The sequence below is a fragment of the Pinus tabuliformis genome, chromosome 2_2, assembly GCF_031772625.1.
Source record: "Pinus tabuliformis cultivar Carrire ecotype Pingquan chromosome 2_2, CPIR1, whole genome shotgun sequence".
NCBI lineage: Eukaryota > Viridiplantae > Streptophyta > Pinopsida > Pinales > Pinaceae > Pinus > Pinus tabuliformis.
The window spans coordinates 1306699344-1306717255 of NC_142300.1; the positions used below are offsets into that span (position 1 = coordinate 1306699344).

The following is a 17912-nucleotide window of genomic DNA, read 5'->3' on the forward strand; positions in this document are numbered from 1 at the left end:
TTTTTATATTGATTTATTTTAACAATGAGAATTTTTCTAAATCTATTGTTTTATATTGTCTCTAAAGAGATAAAAGCGATATTGTATTGTTTTTAAATATATATTTTTTATTGTCCTTAGAGAGACATTAGCTAGGAATAAAGATGTATTGTCTCTATAAAGACAATATGTCCTTAATCCCAACTATTGTCTCTAGAGAGACAAAAACGAAATTGTCTCTTAAGAGACAATAATGCTTGTGTTATATATTGTCTTTATAGAGACAGATTTTTAAGGCAATAATTTGAGACACCTTCTTAAAGACAATACAAAAGCTTTTTTTTTTTTTGTCTCAAGTTGACAATTTACCCAAAAATTGTCTCAAATATTGTTTTAAACACCTCTCATATGTAGTAGTGTAATACGGTGCTCATTACCATGACTTTCAGTGGAGATATTTAATTTATGTTGCTCATTAGCATGGCTTTCCCTAGAGATATTTACACAGAAAGTGTCTATTTTGAATCAGTTAGCTACCTAAGACCGTATACCTTTTGGTTTTCCACCATACAACTATCACTACTACTTTGGTTTTCCAGGGTTAACTTGTCTACTGCAAGTCTACCCTTTTTCCTATTGAGTGACATGTGTTCAATGGTACATCGATGATACTTTTCTTGCTAATACTTGTTACACTGAACTTGTCAAAATCCTTGGCATCCAATAAGTCAGTTTCTGGTACACCGATGACATTTGTCTTGCTCATACTTGTTACACCGAATTTGTTGGAATCCTTGGCGTCCAATAAGTTGGTTTCTGTAATGTCTTTGAAACAATCGACATTGGTCCGTAAGGGTTGCGGCAGTAAGGGAGTTACGAGTTCAAGAGCATCAATTTTCTGCCTCTCTATATGACTGTTTGAAATAACATCCCCTGCACAATGTGAATCTCTGTTTGGTTCCTTTTCAGTCTCCTACACAACTTCGAATCTGGAATGGCTATTGTCATCAGTACCATTCTCAAACACTCTTTCTTTACAGCCACAACACCTGGAATGTTGATGAGCTTTATGTTGTTTCAGACTTGACTCCTTTCCACTTTCCCCTGGTTTTTGCAAGAAAAACTCAAAATTCTCCTTTCAGACTTCACCATTAGTATAAACTTCCTTTTTCCAAATAGGAACTGATGCTTTGATTTCATCTATAACATACTCACAGGGTTCAAGAGAATCTCTCCTGTGGACATAGGACACTGCAACAAAAAGACTTTCTTCTCCAAGAGGTACAACGCCCAGACGATGCGCCAATGCAAGTCTCATTAATTTCCATTGGTTTCTAGCTCTAGAGCATATGGCTTTGAGATGTCTAAGGGCCATGGGGATATAAGCCTCGCATCTAAGCTCCAGAACCTGCTTATCCTCAAACGTATCCCTTGTTGTTCCAATAAAGGTAGCTATCGCTTCTGCTACTGGACTCCTTACTAAATCTGTATATTTTTTAATATCCAAGTTATCATCAACTATTTCCACAAAATATTGCCCTACTTTAGCGATTATTTTGAGGATTATAGTAGAAGAATTTTTCTATGAATTCTCACCACAAAGTGGTTGTGCTTGAAGAGTGTTCCCAACACAGTTTGCAGAAAACTTACAGTAAAATTACGTGTCTGAGGACACTTCTGCCATTATTGTGGTATCAGAGCTCCAGTAATGCTGCAGTTGATTTGAGAAAGAGATTCCAGCAGTTTATTTGAGGAGGAAGTAAAAAGGTGCGGAAGGGAATGGAACTCATGACCAAAGTCTCATCCCTATCTCCCACGCAGAATTTCTCCTTTGGAAGTAACGGAAAGATGCACTAGCAGCTACCAAAGCAGCAGAAGCTGCTAGGAAACGCGCAGAGGATATAGAAGCAGGCCGAGTACAGCGGAACGGTCGTGAGATTTTTGAGCGTGAGCCATGGGTATTTGACGATAGCCGCTTTGATTCTTGAGTAAGGTTTTTATTGTTTATTTCTCTATGTTCAGTAAAAATGCAAAAATTGGAAATATATTCAATGCAAGCACAAAGAGGAAATAGTTTGACAAATATACCCCTGATATATATGAATTAAGCGATTATCTGCATCAGTTTATACGAAAATCACCCCGAAAAATAGAGATGATCCGCATCAGAGACCAAATATTTTGTTGAAGGCCTATCTCAGATCCAAAATAATTAACTGATGTCAAGAATTGCGAGGCATCCAATTGCAGTAGCAGACGCAGAAACTGCAGGGCCCAGCGCCCTCATTTTCCTTGACAAAGCATCTGTTAGTACCAAACCAAATTAACTTGAAACTGCAGATTCCTACCGCTCTAACAGAGATTTTCGTCTATTCCTATGACATTTTATTCTCTGTTGCGCGACTCTGATTACAGATTTAAAGAAGAACTTATCGAAATACGTAGGGTGTTGATGAAGCGGAGTTTTTTGAGGGTACGCTGGAACAGAAGCGGAGTTTTCATTACCATATTTTTTTAGTCTCCAATTCCACCGCCTTCCTCACCATCAGCGGATTCGCCAACTGTAGCATGCCTGTCATTCTTGTAGCACGCCTGTCATTGTGTGTGCCTACTGCAGCGGAGTCCGAGTCCGAATCCGAGGTTTCATCGCTGGACTGCTGTACTCAAACAACAGAGCTACGGCTTGCTCATCTTCTTGTTGGGCACGGTAATACAAAATGTTCCCCATATCCCGTCTATCTTTCATACAATTGGCTGACTCCGATTCTAAATAACCATCTCAATGTGTAGAAGCAGTTCGATGTTAATCTCAATGCTAATTTAGCAGAGTAATAAAGAATTTTGTTTGTAATTTTGGGAGAGATGAGGAATAAGGAGTTTTGTTTGTAATTTTGGGAGAGATAAGGAATATTATATTTTTGGGGAGATTTAGTAACTTTTTAAATTTGGGAATTTATGTTTTTTGGAGTACTAAGGAGGTTTATTTGTAATTTGTAAATTAGTGGAGAAATAAGGTGTAATAGCAATTTGTAATTTTTGGAGCAATAAGGAGTTTTTTTGAAATTTTTCGAAGGAGATAAATGTAACTCAAAGTAATTTTACTTTGAGGGGGGGTAAATTTTTTTTACCAGATTGTGCAAAAGCACCATTGTAAAAAGTCAAATTTTGAAAGTTGCCCTGTAAAAATTTGAGAAATTGACTAGAGCCAAGTGCAAAGCTCAGTCAATATTCTCCTGTTTTGACGACTATTCGAGGGTCAAGGCCAAGCCCCGATAGATCATGTTTTTTGCGTGGTGTGTTGTGTTGACTATCTTGTCCTTTCTGTTCTGCTTCTTGGTGCGTCTCTTCATCGCTAAAAATGTCTAAGTTGATTAACTTATTTTCTGATTCCGACAAACTTGAGGGCACCAAATCTTATAAAACGTGGCATCATCATATTGAAAGCACACTCATTTACAATGAATTATGGCAAGGAATATGTGATGGAGATGTAAAGCCTAATAAACCCACAGATGCAGATCCACTGGCAAAATTGGAAATCAAGAATGCTAAAGCCTTAGCTCTTATTAAATCGTCTATGAATGATGAGATGTATGTACATATAGAGAATGCCACAGATGCATGGACTGCCTTGAAAACTTTTAAAGACCTCTTTGATACTCAGCCAAAATCAAAGAAGGTTGATCTACAGTTAAAATTGTTGCAACAAAAATTAACTGAAGATGGTGATATTATTGAATATCTCTCCAGACTTAAGAATATTAAGCAGGAAATTATTAATGCTGGTCACAATTGTAGTTGCTGGGCTTCCTTCTTCTTATACGCATTTTTTAGAAACTTTACAAGTAACTGGGAAATTAGAGAAACTAAAGTTTGATGAACTTTGTGAAATGTTAAGTCAACATGATAAAACTTTTGGGAAGAAGAAGAAAGTTGGTGAAGATGTTTTTCTCACAGAAGCCAGCACAAGTAAGTCATTAGATAGTTCTCAAGGAAGAGGCAGATGGAATCAGAATCAAGCAGCACATAAACGAGGTCGAAGCCAAAGCAAAGGCAACAATTTTAACAGAGGAGGAAGAAATAATTTTCAAGGTAGAGGAAACAACCAAGGAAGAGGAAATTTTCAAGCACAAGGATATAATAGTCAAGGTAGAGGACCATCTCCAAATAGAGGTCAAAGCAGAGGCAGAGGACAATCTTCAGGACGAGGAAGAGACTTAAGTCAAATTGTATGTCGAAGATGTAACAAAGTTGGCCATTATGCTGAAGATTGTCGAACTTCACTTAGTAGAATTCCCAAGTTTCAGCAGCATTCAGCACAATTTGCAAATGATCAAGATGAAGACAGCTCAGAATATGTTTTTACTTCCTCACCAGCATCACAAATTTCATCTCATCTTAGAAGTGACTATGAAGATGCCTGGATCTTGGATTCTGGGGAAACTCAGCACATGACATGTCGACGTGATTTTTTCTGGAATTTTCAAAAATGCCAACTTAATTCAATTTTTCTTGCTGATGATACAAAACATACTCCTTATGGAAAAGGAGTCGTAAAAGTTTTTCTCCCTGACATTGGAGAAAAATTGATTTCCAATGTATGGTATGTACCTAGTTTCAAGAAAAATTTGCTCTCTTTAGTCACGATTCGACAAGCAGGACATCAGGTGATTATGGAAGATGGTTTAGTGAAGATTAATTCAGTGAAACAGAACTTGAAAACAGTTATGATAGGTTATGAAGATGGAAAACTGTTACGGATGAAAGGGACAGTTATTCCAAGGCATTCTGATTTTGCAGGGGCAGTGACTATAGGTATTTCACCTATCAGACTATGGCATGTACGATATGGACATTTGAATTTTGAGAGTCTTTCTCAATTGCAGAAACAAGGAATGGTTAAAGGAATTCCCACATTCAAAAGGGAAAATGCAAAATGTGAAGCTTGCATTTATGGCAAACAAAACCGAGAAAGTTTTCCAACAAGTTCATGGCGTGCAAACAGGCGGCTACAACTAGTTCACAGTGATGTTTGTGGTCCACTACAAACTTCATTTGGTGGTTGCAAATATTTCTTACTATTCATTGATGATTTTAGCAGAATGACTTGGGTTTACTTCTTGAAGAACAAGTCAGAAGCATTTGATAAGTTTAAAATTTTTCGCCAACTTGTTGAAAATGAAGTCAAAGAAAAGATAGGTACTCTCAGGACGGATAATGGGGGAGAATTCACTTCAAATGAATTCAAAAATTATTGCAGTGAAAATGGCATAAGACGACATCTTACTAATGTTTACACTCCACAGCAAAATGGAGTAGTCGAAAGAATGAACCGCACTTTGTTAGGAATGGCGAGATCCATGTTAACCTTTAAGAGGTTAAGTCCAACATATTGGGCGGAAGCCATACATACAGCTGTCTACTTAAGAAACAGATCTCCAACTGCTTCTTTAGACATAATCACACCTTATGAAGCTTGGTTTGGTTTCAAACCTCGAGTTAAACATCTTAGATTTTTTGGGTCAGTGTGTTATGCCTTAGTTCCGAAAGAAAAACGAACTAAGCTTGACTCAAGAAGTTTAAAATGCACAATGATTGGCTATTCTGATGAGAAGAAAGGGTATCGTCTTTTGACCAATGGAAAATTCATTGTGAGCAGGGATGTCATTTTTAATGAAACAAAGAGTAAGAGTGCTGAAGAAATTGAAAATATTCTTCACAAATTAGAAACTAAGGGAAGTAAGAGAAATGGAAAAATGCAAAGTCAACCAACTTCACCAAATTGGTATGAACTTGATTTTCCTTCCTCTGAAGATGAGTCATCCAGTCCATCTACATCAACAACATCATCCGGGTCTTCTAGCAGTTCATCCGCATCTCCAAGCAGCAGCAGTTCTTCAGACAGTGAGTCTCCACATTCATCACCTGAACGACGAACATCAGTTTATATTAATCCTCTTTACAATGATGGGGACTTTACAGAAGCGCAAACAAGTGAGCACCAACTTCCAAAATGGGCAGTTCAACTTTTGAAAGATGTAAAGCCTGATGAACAGAATAAAATTGGCACCAGAAGGGCACATAGAAGTGAAGGCAATTTTGCCTTGATAGCAAATGATTTTATTGAACCTTCCACATACAAAGAGGCAGTAAAACATAAAGAATGGAAACAGGCTATGGTTGAAGAATATCAAGCAGTAATTGATAACAACACTTGGAAACTTGTTGATTGTCCAGCAAATGTTAAACCCATAGCCGGATGCAAATGGGTTTACAGAATTAAGTATAATCAGAAGGGTGAACTTGATAAGTATAAAGCACGACTTGTTGCAAAGGGTTTTGCGTAGCAGGAAGGCATTGATTATGAAGAAACCTTTGCTCCAACAGCTAAATGGAACACCATCCGATTAACACTTGCATTGGCCGCTCAAAAAGGATGGAAAGTTCATCAAATGGATGTGAAAAGTGCTTTTCTCAACGGGGATTTACAGGAGGACGTGTATATGACCAAACCACCAGGTTTTGAAGTGGAAGGACAAGAACATAAAGTCTGCAAATTGATCAAGGCTTTATATGGGTTAAAACAAGCTCCCTGAGCCTGGTATGCCAAGATGGATGATTACCTTAAGAAAGTTGGTTTTCAACGAAGTGAATCTGATGATACTTTGTATGTGCGACAACAAGGCAAATATCTGGTAATTCTTGTTATGTATGTCGATGATTTGATCATCACTGGCCATCATGATGATCATATTGCACAGGTAAAAGAGGAGTTACATGCAGGTTTTAAGATGACAGATTTGGGATTACTTCACTACTATCTTGGAGTTGAAGTCTTCCAACGTCCACATCATATTTTCATTTCTCAGAGTAAGTATGCCGCAGAGGTTCTTCAGCGATTTGGCATGCAAGATTGCAAGCCCGTTCTCACCCCCATGGAGCAGAATTTGAAACTTTCAAAATTTGAAGGGGGGGAAAAGGTGGACAGTACAACTTACAGATAGTTGATTGGTAGCGTGATTTATTTGAAAAATACTCGTCCTGATCTATCTTATGCAGTCAGTATTCTTTCACGTTTTATGCAGGAACCACGAGACAGCCACTGGAATGCAGTCAAAAGAGTTCTTCGATATATCCAAGGAACAAAAGAGTTATTAAATTAATAATTATTTTATTTCAATTTTATAACCTATGATAATAAAGTATTTTTGGATCATCTAACATACAGGAATACAAATAAAATCGTTTCCCTGGAAGCATCCCGTTAATATTCTCAACAAAGATGGTTTCAGTGATGACCTCTAAGACTAGCAAAGTGATGTTGTAAATATATGAACTTTGATGATCAGAAATTCATGAGCCTCTTGAGTAGACCTCCCAATCCACATTGAGAATGTTAGTGGCCTACAAGCACAAAAGTGTTTGTATAACATCATGCAAGGAATTTTCGTGACTTTTGATTGAATTTATGATCACTGGGAGCCAATGTTACATACTAATCACTTAGTCACACCCACTGGCTCATGGGATCCATGTTGTTGCCATATGCGCGTTTAAAAGGGGCATGATATCATTGAAGATTAGGTCTGTGATTTACTAGTTGGAAAATGTCAAAAATATCAGAATACACTTTATTAAAAAACCTGAGAAGCTCACAAGTGTGGAACACCACATGTAAGATTGCCTCTGCAGAGCACACACTCACTTACAATTTATTACATGATAACTATATACATGAAACACACATTTAGATAAGTTGAAACAACACCTTAGAAAACAGGAACAAACTCCTAATCTAAGGTTCAGTTTGAACCGTCGCTCCATTAAGACATTTCTTCATTAATCTCAACACTCCCCCTTAATGGAGAAATGGATTCACACATATGCCTAGGAATTCCCTAAACAATTCAAATTTGATTCTACCAAGAGGTTTGGTAAAAATATCAGCAACATTGCCACAACTATTACAATACTTAATAGATTTCTTTTGACTGAACTTTCTCCCTGACAAAATGAAACTGTGTATCAATATGCTTTGTGTTCTTATGAAATATTGGATTATTTGCAAGTTTGATGGAGCTCTGGTTGTCGCATTTGATCACTGTTGCAACCTTCTGTTCTTCTCCAACATCAAGGAGAAGTCTCCTCAACCAAACTGCTTCACATGTTGCTGCACACATAGCTTGATATTCAGCTTCCGCAGAAGACAAGGATATTGTGTTCTACTTTTTTCTGCTCCATGTAATGACCTTGGATATAATGCTAAATTCATATCTTATTATGGATCATCTGTCATTTACATTTCCAGCCCAATCGGAGTTTGAAAAACCTGTCAGTCTAACATCACACGAATCAGTATAAACAATACCAAAATGTAAGGTTCCATGGAGATACCTCAAAACACCTTTTGCTGCAACCCAATGGCTCTGAAGGGGATTTGACATAAATTGGCTCAATGCACTGACTGCATAAGACAAATCTGGCCTAGTTGTAGTCAAGTAGATTAGACTCCCAACCAGATGTCTATACAAGGTCGCATCTGCTTCCGTAGATCCATCATCATTCTAAAGTTTTAAGTTTTGCTGTAAAGGTACTATTACAGCTTTGCACTAGTCCATTCTGAACTTTTCCAATAAGCTCCTGACATACTCTGTGCCAAGAAATTTTGTCTAGAATCCCTCCAAACTTCCAAACCCAAACAGTAATGTAGCTCTCCAAGGTCTTTCATATGAAAGACTTGTGACATCTACTCCTTGATTTCTTTAATGAGATTATCAACATTCCCTATAATGATTAGATCATCTACATATAAAGAAATCAAAACAATCCTTCCCTCTTTATCAAACACGGTATAAATATTAGGGTCATTTTTGCTCCTTTTATAACCATGTTGTAGGAAAAACGAATCAATTTTGTCATACCATGACCTGGGATCCTATTGTAGTCCATACAACGCATTCTTCAACCTACAAACTAAATGTTCTTCACCATGTTTGACAAACCCCTTAGGTTGCACTAAGTAGACTTCTTCTTTTAATTCCCCATTTAAAAATGCATATTTAACATCTAGCTAGTGAATCATCGAATGGTGTTTGGTAGCTAAAGCAATTATCATTATGATTGTGTTTAGTTTAGCTACAGGGGAAAATGTTTCATCGTAATCTATGCCTTCTTGCTGCGAATACCCCTTTGCAACTAGCCTAGCTTTATACTTATCTATGCTCCCATATGCTTTAAATTTAGGCTTATACAACCATTTGCATCCTATGGGTTGTTTGCATTTAGGTAGTTTAACTAAGTTTTGTTTTTGAGGGTTGATTCATATTCCTCTTCCATAGCAGCCCTCCATTCACTATATTGACTGGCTTCTTTATAACTAGAGGGTTCAACAACATTCATAATACTAGTTATAAAAGAATTTTCCCTATACCTTGCTGGAAACTGAACCTTCCTACCTTCTCTCTTGAGTGGTGGGGTAGCTTCAAACCTTGTCTCATCATCATTTTCTGGACCTGGCTTGATAGCTACATCATCTTCTTTCCCTTCCTACAACCTTTTCTCATTGTTCTCACCTGATTCATCACTTCCTTCTTCCACCAACAAGGGCACGTGCCATTCTTCATTAGCACTCTCATGGCTTCCATCATTAACCTGCTCATGAAACACTACATCTTTGTTCGCAAAACCTTTATGAGTAGAGGGATTAAACAGTTTGTAAGCCTTAAATTTTGTACAATAGCCAACAAAAATACATTTTATGGCTTTTGAATCCAGTTTTTTTCTATATTCCTTTGGGACATGGGCAAAGGCTTTACTACCAAAAACCCTCAAATTCTTAACTGCAAGCTTATAGCCAAATAAAGCTTCAAAAGGATCTTTGAAATCCAAACTTATTGTTGGACTCCTATTCTTTAGATATATTGCATTGTTAATTACTTCTTCCCAAAACCCATTAGAAAGATTCTAACCTTTTAACATACTGTGAGCACACTCCACAAGGGTTCTGTTCTTCCTCTTTGCAACCCCGTTCTATTGAAGAGTGTGAGGTACTGTAAACTGATGTTGTATCCCATTATCCTTGCAGTATTTGAGGACACAAGCTTTCTTTTACTCTCCCCCTTGATCCGAGCAGAGAATCCTGATGCATTTGCCTGTCTACTTTTCAACCATACTTCTAAACTCCTTGAATTATTCAAAAGTGTGGCTCTTTTTCCTGAGGAAATACACCCAAGTAAATCTAGTACAGTCATCAATAAACAGTAAAAGATAATATGCACTACCTAACAACCTTGTCTACATATGCCCACATAGATCTGTGTGTACCAGCTTGAGTATATCTCTCCTCCTTCTATCAGTATTCACCAGAAATTCATCCCTGTGCAACTTTCCCAGTGCACATGCATCACAATTAATATGAACAGGTTTTAAAAAGGAAGACCTTCGACCATACCTCTTTTCTGTAATAGCAGTAGATCATTGAAGTTAATTCGGCCGAACCTCCAATGCCATAAGTCCATTGTAGTCATGGTAGATGATGTCAATGCCTAATGTGGTGTGCTTTTGACATTTAACTTGTACAATACTCCCACACAAATACCTGATGCAATAGATTTTCATACAATCCAACAGGTCTTTAATGACACAATACAATTATAAAACTCTACCTTAAGATTTTGATGAGTTACAGTAGAAATAGAGATCAAATTCTTTTTGATCCCGGGTACATACATCACATTATGAATATGTCTAATATTTCCATCAGGGAAAACAACAGGAATATTACCATAACCTTTGATTTGGTACCCTCTATCACAGGGAAAATTTTAAGAACCATCCTAAATTTATATGTATAATAAATGGGTGAATCCCCATGATACATAGGAAAAATGGGAGGAGATTTTATCACTAATAATATAAATATATAAATATATATATATATATATATATATATATATTGGCGAATCTCTCATCAGATTATATTATCTTGTAAAGTCATGGCGAAGCTTTCACTGAATAATAAAACATTGTGAAGTCTTGGCGAATGTTTTGTTAAAGTATGAAACCATATATCATAACAATAAAACATATTCATTAAACTGTAATATACTAACATACATGTTTGGAAAAAAGAAACATAATTTTCACTTCCTACAAACAATGTTGCAAGTTTTAGTGGCCATGTTTGTCATGGTAGGAGAGATTAATGTTTTCTCTACCACTTTTGTCAAGCTATCAAATTTATTTCTTATTCCATAGACTCCAACTACGAGATAAAAAAAAACACATCAAGTTTGTTTACCCCAACACGCCAACAAGTAGCAAGCCCCAACTATATAATATAATGAAGTAGTAGGTGTCCCAAAGGCTTGAAGGGGATCTAATGGAAAGATGTGACCATTGTCAGAAGCCTTCCAATCAATATATAAATATATAAATGTAGATTTATTATTATTTTAATTGGAAATCTTCAATTAAATAATAAAATTTAATTACGTCTCTCCCAATCTAAATTTCTTATTAGCATAATTCACTACCTTCATACCATTTTTAACAGCGTTGTAACATGTGTATTAATTTTCTTTTTGGTGCACAATCTCCGCCTTTTAGGACAATATGGTGCAGTGACCCAACCCCTACAGATCATTAGAACAAACTAAGAATAGCATGTGGATTAATTTCCTTTTTGGTGCACAATCTCCACCTTTTAGGACAATATGGTGTAGTGACCCAACCCCTACAGATCATTAGGACAAACTAAGAATAGCAGAGAAGATGAAAGGTTGTACGAACCAGCATATTTTTCAAACAACTAATCCAAGATCAGTTCCTTAACTTTTTCATGAAGATATCATATTGAGAATGTTTGAAAAATGGTGGGAAATCTGGGTAGCAACTATCTCTCTCCTGGGACGGTGATGCGGAAAGAGTTAAGATTTCATTGTTTTGAATTTTTTTTTATTAAATCAGAAAAACCAATATTAATTGAGATATCGGTATTTTTTACTAAATTTTGTGAATTGACTAAATGTAGCTTTAACCATTCACCTTAAGATTTTTTTTACAATATAATTTCCTAAGTCTATTTGATATCTTCATTATCATAAAAACCAACCTATATCCATATTAACTCCACATCTACCACTCTTAGAGGGATGAAATCTATTTATCCCTCCTAGCACTTGGTATAGTTTATTTATATTTTTATCTATTTACCATACTTTTGAAGTATAAAAAGAGGTTTTATTTATTTACCATACCTCCACTTTATTTATATTTTTATTTATTTACATGCTTGCATGTTCATAAACATAAGGTGACATATGGAGTAAATATAAAAATATGTTTTATTTATTTACCATACCTCTCGTTTATTTATATTTTTATTAATTTACCATACCTCTTTTATAAATATGGTATTTGGCCCATAGGATTCACTTAAATGAAACCTCATTTTGAGCTTCTTAAATAGAAAGAGGGTTATGGACTAAATATAAAAAGAGATTTTATTTATTTACCATACCTCCATTGTATTTATATTTTTGTCTATAACTATCATAAATACATTTTGTTGAAAATGAGGGCGAATGGAAGATTGTAACTCCTAATTTCAAGGGCTAAATTTACTTTTTTTACCCTCTCCCTTAAAATAAGTTGGGTTAACCTTTATACCTAATTTTTTTATAAAATAAATTTGAGGCGATTTGTAACAATGTACCATGATACAAAATATTCGCCCAATAAAAATATAAAACCCCTTAATTTAGCCCAAGGGCGAAAATTCGCCCCTAAAATTTTCCATGCTCTATCATCATCAAGATAGATGTTTTCTCCATTGCTGGTCTCTTTGAAGTCTTAAAACCATTGTCTGTTCCCTGTCATGTGGATGGATGCACCTGAGTCCACAAACCAGGTATCTGCTTCATCGTCCTTAGCCGAGATCGCAGAGTCAGATATGAACAGTCTAAGGTTCTAACTCTGTTCCTCATCAAAAAAATGACCTGCATGTTGTTTATGTCTCTTCTGACCTTCATCAAACTTCTTCTTCCTACAATATCTAGCTATATGGCCATTTTTACCACAATAAAAACATTTGGTCGCAGAGTCATTTATATTGAAAGACATACCTTGAGGTAGGGGCATCTTTCTCTGTGGGGTTGCACTGCACTTCTGTGCTACATTTTTCTTTCCTCTAAAGGGCTTCTTCTTCGCCATTAAGACCAAATCTAAACTTTGAGGTTTATGAGTCAGCCGCCTTTCCTCCTCTTGCATGAGGATCCCAGTCAATTCTTCAAACACGGGGGCTTTTTCTCTTGCATTCAAGCTAGTGATGAACATCTGATACTCGTCAGTCATACCATTCATGGTAATTGTGACCAAATCTGTATCTAACACAGCTTCATTGATGTCACCCAGCTTGTTCTTGAGCTCCTTGATCTGTGAAATAAATGCTACAACTGTCTCATTCTCCTCCATCTTGATGGAGAGAATCTTGCTCTTCAAGAACAACAATCAATTGGTGTTCTTGACCTCATAGAGATCCTTGAGCGTCTTCTAGATTTCTGGTGTAGTCTTGCAATCGCGGATATGGGGAATAACGCAATCTTTGACCAACAATTTTAGGATCATTCTCGCCTTAGTCTCCCACTTGTCCCTGTCTTGGATTGTTGTTGTTGTTCCTCATGCAGTCAGGTTTGGCTTCACCTCATCATTATTCACAATGTCCCATGCATTGTGTCCCTCAAGTAGGGTCTGCAATTTAAATTTCCAACCAAAGTAATTGGATCCATCTAGCTTGTTATTCTCATTGAGGTATGCTTATGCTAAATGATTATTCATCTGGAATGAATAAAAAATTCAACCTCGGCAATTAAAAAAAAACAACCCCAGATCTTCAAAACTACTACAAATTCCATATCCAATGAAACTAAGCCAAGATCCCCTTTTTTTTAAGAAATCACTTCAATTCCTTCTTAAAAAAATGAAAATCCGCCCCCTTTATCAAATAATAAACCATTTTTTCAATTACAGAATTAAATTAAAAAACTTTTTAATTTAAAAATTTTAATTAAAAAACTCAATTAAAAAAAAATCCAATCTCCTTTCACCGAAAGTAGAATCAAAATCATGTTGGGAGCCATTCCTCCAACTCCATTCTGCCTTAAAAAAAACATGTCAACAGCACCATGATGATCAAACAGTTTGAGAATGCAGTGGGGCCTCCTCCAATAGCAGTAAACAATTTCACTCCTCATGTTAGATAGCGTGGGCTCTTCTCACCAGGCAGTGCAACCATCGTCAATCTCTTAATCGCACCAGTGTCAATCTGGCATGCTGCTCATGCTAGCTACTAAAGCACTCGTGCAAACCACTCACCCTGGTTGTGTGTGTTCTTTCCACCCTCACACTTCCATTGTGACAACAACTCTGATAGAAACTTAACACGCATGTAGCACACACAAATCGTTGTCACCGTAACAGTGAGTAGAAATCACTCCGATTTGCGTGTTCACACACACACACACACACACACTGCCTCTAAGGTTGCGTTCTTTCGACAACTCTCCTGTCCACAAGAAAATCGGATGGCAGAATGGCTCACGGTAGTGGTGGTCAGGGCTTACGGTGCTTCTGGTATTGGCACTCTCACTTCTTCAAAAACATGAAAATAGCAGAAGCAACAACTGACCACACATTTGTTGCTATTGACCCCTCCATGACTTGAAGGACGTGGTGATCACAAATCAAGAAAAAAAACAATCCTTCCCTCACGCAAGTGTGAGCAGTGACCTCTTCCTCGGCAGTCTTGGTGTCAAGCCCACGAGTCAGCGAAGGGCGCACGATGGGTGAGCGGCGAGCTGGGAGGTGAACGACGAGTTGGGAATGTCCGCACGGTGTGAGGAGTTGGCCGAACGGAGGAGACAAGCTAACGTGCGACACGAAATTCATTGTGAAAAATGACTAAGTATTGGAAACGTTGGCGAAATTATATGATGGGCAGTCCCACGTATGGGTGCACACACCATGGGTTGACGCGACGGAGCGGCGATTTGGATGAAACAGTGGGTTGGCTTGGTGGGTCGATGCCCCAAATGATGGGATAACTGCCATATAATTAGAGTGGCGAGATGGTGGGACAAGACATCAAGCGATTCTTCCAAGTGTTCATGTGAGCTAGGAGGGCGAGCTATCTTGGGAGTTATGAAACTTGGCAAAGTGCAGGCAGACTCTTGGGCCGAAGCACGAATCCGAAAAATGGTGGAGCATCATTTGCGTGGCTGCAGGTGGCACAGAACCACAGGTTGGGCAAAGTCATTCGGCTGAACGGGCGAGGGTGTATGAGGGTGTTTGCTTGAATGAGCGTAATCATTCGGTTGAATGAGTGACGATGTGCGAACGCATCTACCTAACTGAGCGAAGTCATTTGGTTGAACGGGTGAGGGCATGTGACGACGTCCGCCTAAACGAGCAAAGTCATTCGGCTAAATGGGCGAGGGCAAGCAAGGGCATTCGGTTGAACGAGTTGAGGGCATTCGACTGAACGAGCCGAGGGCATTTGGCTGAACAAGTTGAGGGCGAGTGAGGGCATTCGGCTGAACAAGCTGAGGGCGAGCAAGGGCATTCGGTGAAATGGTGAACGACTTGCTGAATGGTGAACGACTTGCAACGGACAATAGAACTAATGGGCACTCCGAATGGTGCAGGTTGGGTTGCACGGTTGTGACAAAAATTGTACCAAGGAAGCTTGGGGTTTCCTGCAAAGACTGTAAAATTGTATACTTTGTAAAATATTTTTATTATCATCAGGCAGACTCATATTTTAGGGAGTTGCCCCTCCCATTAAAATATCCGTTGTGCATATGTGTAAATGGTAATAATGATGAAGATGAATAATTGAATGTTTCTGCTGTGTATGTGAATGTATACTTAGAAAAGTTGAAAAATAAACTAAGTATAGAAAGTAGGCGTAGTCCACACCGTGTGAGTATTGTTAAAAAGAAAACAGGTGGTGGTGCCGCACCCCCTTCATGCGGTTGAAAGACTACCGCCAGGGTAGGGGCGTGATAGATGGTATTAGAGCCCTGATTCAGTGGAATCAGATTTGCAGGAGAAGTCGATCCCACTATCACTTCATGATAGATGGTATCAGAGCTTGATTCAGTCGAACCGGGCTTACTGAGAGAAGTGTTACACTTCATGATAGGTTTAGCAGGGGTGAAGCTTCATGCTTGGACCAAGCTAAACAACAAGACATGGTAGGTTTGGAAGAATGCCAAGGGAGGCTCTTGCTAATCTTATACAGGTTGAAGCGGATGAAAGAAGAGAACCCACGTATTTGAGATGAACTTGAAGTCTTGGAAAGGAATGTTGAAGATGAGCTTCTTCAACTTGGTTGGGCAATGGAGCAGGATATAGCTGTAGATTGCGATGATGAAGAAGAGGAAGTCGTGATGTTTGAAGATGTTGTAGATACAACAACGATGGAGCAGGAACTTGAAATTGATCAAATTGTAACAGGATCGTGCAGTGTACAGACATTGGTGGATGAGGACACTCACATGGAGGAGCCTCATGGTGAAGTACGTATTCCTATTATTACTTTTGTTTCATTGGAGCTTTTGGAGGATGGACCATATGCAGGGAAGAGAAAAATCAGTTTGTCGATGTGAAGGAGGATCTTACCATGGATGTCTATGATGAGACCTTGTATGGAGAAGCAAGGACCATTGACTGTTGCAGAGCTTGTTAGGGTTGTTTGTGACCTTATGGCAGAAGGTACAAATGCTCGTGACAAGGGAGGAACGTGATGATCATTGCAGAGGAATGGGTCATGCTTTAGCCATATGGAGAATTGGCTAAGTGCCCAACATGACTCATGGATAGATTGGAGAAAGGGCACACACTTGGTTTTGATGATACTTGGGTGGACTTCTCATGGCCGAGACCAAGAGGAAGTCTTGGTGGAACCTTTAGTGGGGGAGCCATGGTGGAAGAGACTCATATGACTTGATGATGATATATGGTTTGGGTGACTATGGGCACTAGACCGGATTGCAGACTTGGATGAGGATGACCGATGTTGTGATGGGTCTACTTAGTTGGACAACATGGGAAACTTGAGTCATGGACATCAGGTTGGAGAGATGGAGCTTAACGGTATTATGTAGGGACATTATGCAGGATCACTTGCAGAGGTGTCACTTATGGGCATCCAATGAGGAGTGCTAAGGCTGGGATGTTGTGCAGGTGGATTTGATGATGTGACATGGAAACTTTTACTTATGAGCTGATGGGGATGTTGTGCACTTAGGTACAACAAGGCCATGGACTTGGTTGGATTTTATCCAAAATGGATCCTAAAACCCTCTAAGTCTTCATAAACACAACTATCGGAAACACTATCACATGAGAAAAAACACTAAGAAATGGCGTAAAACAGAGTAAAAGGAAGGTTCAAATAGGATGCACAGGATCCAATCCGACGGTTCAAATCAAATCAGCATATCACAATCGACGAAGACCAACGAAGTACATCAAAGGCATACCTACGAAAATTGAGATAGCGATCAGCGCAATTTAACGAGGATTGTTGATCAAGCGCGCAGATCAACGGCCCAGATCAAATCGCAATATCGCATCACTAAAACACAAGGGAAGACTTACCGGAGGCCTGAAGACCATGTGATATGTGATTGCAATATATCGCATCTTAGAGATACAAAGGAGCGGGGCTGATACAATACGCGACTTGTGATAACCGAACCCGATGGGTTTTATGGATGCAAACTAATATATTTTGAGTTCCAGTAAAAAGGATTTTTCTATGTATTTTCGCATTTTCGTTATAAAACCGAAATACAAAGGAAACGTGCCCAAAGCGATAAAACCAAACCCGAAAGGTTTATAAATGTAGCACTATATTATTTGAGTTTCGT

General features: G+C 38.2%; 1 pseudogene; it reads right to left on the minus strand.

The window, feature by feature from the left end:
• Positions 1–589: 589 nt before the first annotated feature.
• On the minus strand, positions 590–13191 carry LOC149198301 (molybdopterin synthase catalytic subunit pseudogene; annotated as a pseudogene).
• Positions 13192–17912: the final 4721 nt, after the last annotated feature.